A 6,000-nucleotide genomic window follows, 5' to 3' on the forward strand; every position below is an offset into this window, starting at 1 on the left:
TAAGAAAGCACCACAGCCTAAGTCAGTGGTGGCGAACCTTGGCACTCCAGCTGTTTTGGAACTACAAGTCCCATGAGGCATTGCATGGCTCTGACAGCCACAGACATAACTCCCAGAGGCAGATGCATGTTGGGATATGTAGTTTTGGCACAGCTGGAGTGCCAAGGTTCGCCACCACTGGCCTAAGTTAAAAAGTCTGTCCGCTTCCAGGCTGCTATAGAAAAGGACACTTGCATTCTAAGTGGAAGCAGTGGTCTCCCTGTGAAGGTCCACCATGCCCCCTGCTATGTCAGACTGACTGTAAAGCTCTGCAATCAGTAAAGCTTATGCTCTCTGCAGATTGCAGAACTCTAGCTGAAACTTAACAGAAGTGTGCAGGACCTCTGCTTAGATCCCACTGCTTTTATACAGTGACCAAAGGTCCTTCTTTATATCTTGGTGACTGCTTTCTTAAGAAAGCCAACTGTAAGCCATTGCATACCTTTTGTTCCAATTGTACTTAGTTGATTTAAAGCAAGGGTAGCAAACCTCCGGCCCTCCTGCTGTGGTGAAACTACAAATCCCATGATGCATCTCTCTCCAGGAGTCCGGTCTGTAGTTGTGAGAATCTTGCAATGCCTCATGGGCTTTGTAGTTCCACCACAGCTGGAGGGCCGGAGGTTTGCTACCCCTGTTTTAAAGGGAGAGCTCAGTTGGGCTTTAAATGAGAACTCTAGGCAAAACACAACATACAGCAATAAATGTGTGACAAGAACATCTGTTTACCGTTCAGGAGAAGAAAACAAGGAGGACGTCATCCATTTGATGTTTATTCATAGCCTGCTATGTATGCAGGTGACACAGGAAATCGCAGTATTGAATCGTGTCACCATCATATCGTCAATACAACGCAACTAGACTGTGTGACTCACAAGTGCTGAACAGTTACAAAGATTTTGTCAGGTTAACCAGTTGACATCCACAGTGTTAAACCCCCTTCCCATCCAGGCCATTTTTCAGTATTCAGCGCTGCGGTACTTTGACTGACATTTATTCTGTCATGCAACGCTGTAAGGGAGACAGCAAGGAGCTGATCTCTTTCCCTCTTCCTCCTGACGCCTTTCGAGCTGGTCCCGGGCCGCAGATGGGGCAGCGGATCCCAGGATTGCAGGTGAGGAGTCCGTTTTTTTACAACGGGCGGACGGCAAGTGGTTAAACAGTGCACAAACATATAATGTGAATCCTTATGTGGTCTATTTGTAAATGTTTTCCACACAAGATTCACTCAACTTTCACACATTTTTCTTTTTGAATCTTATGTTATTTGTGGGTGAAAATCGTATAATTCTTGGTTGAAAACCTTGATACTTAGACCCCGTAGTGACTTTAATGACATTCCACTTCATGGTTCCAATCAACAATATCTTGGCATGTTATTAGGAAATGATCTAACCACAGAATGTTTCTTTGGGTGATGGTCTACTGCATGTAGCAGTTGTATCTGCTGAACAAACTGGACATGGACTGTAAGGCTGGCACTGGATTTATTTAGACAGGAGCTGCTCCGGCCCCCCCATCCCTTCTTCCGATCTCTATGCTCAGCTGAGAGTGAGGAGGAAGGCTATAAAGCCCTGTGTTGGTTGGGGTGAAAAGTCGAGCATATATGCAGGGAAAGGAGCTTTCCCTATCTATATTCAGACTCTGCCCACGTAGTGTGTTCACTGCAAAGGCATATAGAGGCATTGCCAACAGACAGTTCACACCCCATAACCAGGTCCGATCTGGCGGGGATCTGAGGTTCTCTATATTGAAATCTACCATGGTCTCTTTATTAACAAGGGTGAACTTGTGCTCTTTTCCATTTAACTGATCTAGAAACTGGAACAGGTGGCGCAGATAGACCTGAAACAGGTTTATCTGCTTTCTTAATATGACGCATGCCACTCACACCAGTTTCCTGCTCCAAGCTTGGTTCATTCCCCCCTTCTAAATCACTAAACTGGAAGAAGTATGGAAATAAAGAAAAAAAAGATCAGCTATATAGGAAAACACAACATTCAGCAACAATTGTGTGATGTGAATAGCTGTAAGGTTTATGCCACTTAACCCCTTCATGACTGAGGCCCTTTTTTCAATTTTTGCACCCATGTTATATTCCACATTTTAGGCCAAACCAGAAAGACCTATTCATAGGAATTCAGCTTCACAGGAAAAATAATATGCGATATGCATAGCTATATATAATATTAGATTGGGTACGGGAGGAGAGAACAGGGAGGACCTCACCTACTATTGCATACTTATTCATACAAATTAGGGTTCACAAGTAAAACGCAATATTTTATGTAAATAGCATATATATAATATGTGACTCCTAGGTTAGAAAGGGCACCCCTAATATTTCAGTACAAGTTTGCTTTGATCCTTTAGACTAAGTGGGGTGCAGATGCAGATTTGTTTTCAACCAATTTTGGAAGTAAATCATTTCTATAGTCACGTGAACGGGAAGGAGGGATGGGAGTTGAAATGAAGAAAGAAAGGTTAGGGCTACACAGGAGATTAAATCTCTTTATCACTGAGAGATGTAACAACTTTCTGGCAAACATAACATACTATAGTCAATGTGCTACCAAGATGATTGTCAACAAATAGTTAAATCTTGCTGTAGCAAAAATATTTCATCACAGTGTTGCTCTGAGCTTGCAAAGAAATCTGAACCCTTTTCAATTCCCCTTCTTTCATCCTGTTTTGGTGGTTTGTCAAGAAAAAAAAATTCTTCCCATATTACACAATCAAAAATCAGGTTTCCACAAGTTCAGTCAACCTTTGTTACTTGGTTATCCACTCCACCATTTCTTCTGCATGTTGTGGCTGAATAACACGGCCAGCACCAGAAAAAAAATAGGATTTTTGTACTCACCGTAAAATCCTTTTCTCTCCGTTCATCGAAGGACACAGGGCAACAGATCGGAGATCCTGAAAGGTAGGGTATATCGCCACCTGCAGGAGTAGGACCCTAGGCACATAACAAAAAAGACAGACTGCCTAGGGGCGGCCCCTGCTGGTGGCCCAACCCCCCACCTGCTGACAAGTCTCCAGTTAGTAACAAGCAGTTAGGAGTGCATACCCAGAAAAAGAGGGCGGGCCTGTGTCCTTCAATGAATGGAGAGAAAAGGATTTTACGGTGAGTACAAAAATCCTATTTTCTCTCCCGTTCATTGAAGGACACAGGGCAACAGATCGGAGATCCTGAAAGGTAGGGACGTCACCAAGCAGTAACCCAATGAGGGATCGGCCAAACAACAACAAACAACCCAAAAAAGAACCACTCAAAGGGCCGCCTGGAAAACCTTGCGCCCCAAACCAGCATCCGTCGATGCCAAAACATCCACCTTGTAAAATTTGACAAAGGTGTGAACCGAAGACCAAGTAGCGGCCTTGCAAACCTGAGAAACAGACGCACCATGGCGAAAAGCCCAGGATGCGCCACTAGCCCTAGTAGAATGGGCAGTGACAGGAAAAGGGGGCTCCCGCCCCCTAACGGCATACGCCTGTATGACAACAGTCCGAATCCAACGGGAAACGGTAGCCGGCGACGCGGCACGGCCCTTACGAGGGCCACCCGTGAGGACGAACAAGGAATCCGTCTCACGGAAAGAAGCAGTAGCATCCAGATAAACACGAAGAGCGCGCACCACATTCAGGCAATGCATCGCCCGTTCCTTCCTGTGAAGCGGCTTCGGGCACAAGGACGGCAAAACAATGTCCTCATTTAAGTGAAAAGCCGACACAACCTTAGGCAGGAAGGTCGGCCGAGGACGGAGAACCGCCTTATCCCTATGAAGGACCAGAAACGGTGACTTGCAAGACAAGGCAGCCAATTCAGAAACCCTCCGAACCGAAGTGATGGCCACCAAAAAGGCCACCTTTTGGGACAAGGACAAGAGCAGAATGTCCCGAAGAGGCTCAAAGGGAGATTCCTGCAGCACCGAAAGCACCAAGTTCAGATCCCATGGGCCCTAAGCATCGTGGAGATGAACGCATCAGACAACCCCCTGTCTCTCAGCACCTGCCTCTCAACAGCCACGCCGTCTAAGCCAGCGACTGTAAAGAAGGATGGTACACAGGCCCCTGGGACAGAAGATCCGGACGCAGAGGCAGCCGCCAAGGGGCGTCCACCAGCAGTCGAACCACACTCTCCATGCGGAAGCGACGGACCCGCACAAAAGGCGTTTGAGGTCCAGAATGGGCCGAACCCCCTCCTTCTTGGGCACTGTGAACAGATTGGAGTAAAACCCCTTGAAGCGTTCCGAGGACGGAACTGGTACAACAACCCCCTGAGATAGGAGGTCCGCCACAGCGCGATGAAGATCCACCAGGCGGGAAGGGGAAAGACGCGTGTTGGACGGGAAAAACCTGTGACCCAGCCGAGAAAGAAACTCGATCTTGTAACCTGAGGACACCAGCTCCTGAACCCAGGTGTCTGAGACGTGAGCCACCCAGAAGTCCGCAAAGAGCCGAAGGCGCCCCCCCACCCCTGAACCCAGGGTCGGGGCGGGACCTTAATGTGGACGGGGTCTTGTCAGCGGGCTTGGCAGACTTCGGCTGCCAGGGACGCTTGTGAGGCTGGGAGGAAGAGGCTCTTGGAAACTTACCGCCCTTCTCGGAGGACGGAGGGGGCCGAAAAAGTCGCTTGTGAGCGTAAAAGGAAGGCCCCGGCTTCCGCCGAAGCTCCCTCTTGCGAGCCTGAGGTAAGAAAGTGCTCTTACCCGCCGTCGGATCCTTAATGATCTCATCCAAGGAAGCGCTAAACAAGCGGTCCCCCATAAAGGGAAGCTCCATCAGAGCCTTTGTGGAAGCCTGGTCAGCCGACCAGCACTTCAGCCAGAACAAACGACGAAGGGTGACCGCCGTCATCGACACCAAGTGTGCGGCATCCAGGGCCGAATTGCACACAAACTTAAGGCCCTGCACCAGCTGCTCCGCCAAATCCACGTAGGCGGGGGAGACCTGTTCCTCCGCCAGCTCCTGATAAAGCATCTTCGCCCATTCTGCGAAACCAGGGCAGACGCCAGGACCGGGCGCATTAGAGCCCCAGACACGGAAAACAAGGTGCGGGAAACCGCCTCAGCCTTCCGATCGCTGGGGCCCTTAGAGGACGGTGAATCCTCAACCGGGATAAGAGTGGCCTTGTTCAAGCGGGAGACCGGGGGGTCCACCACCGGCGGAGTGGCCCACTTGGACAGGAAACTTTCCTCAAATGGATAGCGAACCGCAAAAGGATTTGGACGGGCGTTTCCACTCCTTATAAATGAACTCGTCAAAAAAAGGAATGTAGGGAAATACCTTAGCGGAACGCTTGCCCTTGTGCGTTCCAAACTGAACCGAGGCCATAGTAGAAGTGTCAGGAGACTCCTCAATCTTAAGAGTCTCACGGACGGCGCGCACCAGCGCCGAGACCAGCTCACGTTCCTGAACCATGAGCGCCGACGCAGATTCATCCTCACTGCCCTAATCCGGCGGCGAGGAGTCCCCCAGATCCGGATGAGGTGACGTGGACGAAAGTTCCCCCTCCTCCTCGGACTCCCCAGACAATGCCGGGGATGGCAAGGGCAGAACCCGTTTTTTAGGGGGCCTATGCGTGAGAGCGCGCTCAATGCGCGACACAAAACCATCCAGAGCAGATCAGAAAAATTCCATAGATAACGCCCCCCAGTGACCCCGAGGCGACTGGCAGAGAAGCGCAGGCGTACAGGCAGCGCAGAGAGGTGATCTATAGGGGTCCGCCGAGCGCAGCCCACAGCCCTCACAAGGCAACCCGGCAGGATCTTCCTTACGATCCATAGCCCCCGCACAGCAGCAAACTGCCCACCAGAGAATCACCACCAGGCCACAGGGAGACCACCCGCAGTACTCACGACCCCCAGCTGTGCCACTGTGTCCAGGACCGGCAGCGTCTGACCCCCAGCAAGGGAGAGCTGAACCCTGTGTCCTTCCTGCAGCGGCGTCTGAGGCCGAAAG

The sequence above is a fragment of the Nanorana parkeri genome, unplaced genomic scaffold (genome assembly GCF_000935625.1).
Source record: "Nanorana parkeri isolate BGI_ZX_2015 unplaced genomic scaffold, ASM93562v1 scaffold423, whole genome shotgun sequence".
NCBI lineage: Eukaryota > Metazoa > Chordata > Amphibia > Anura > Dicroglossidae > Nanorana > Nanorana parkeri.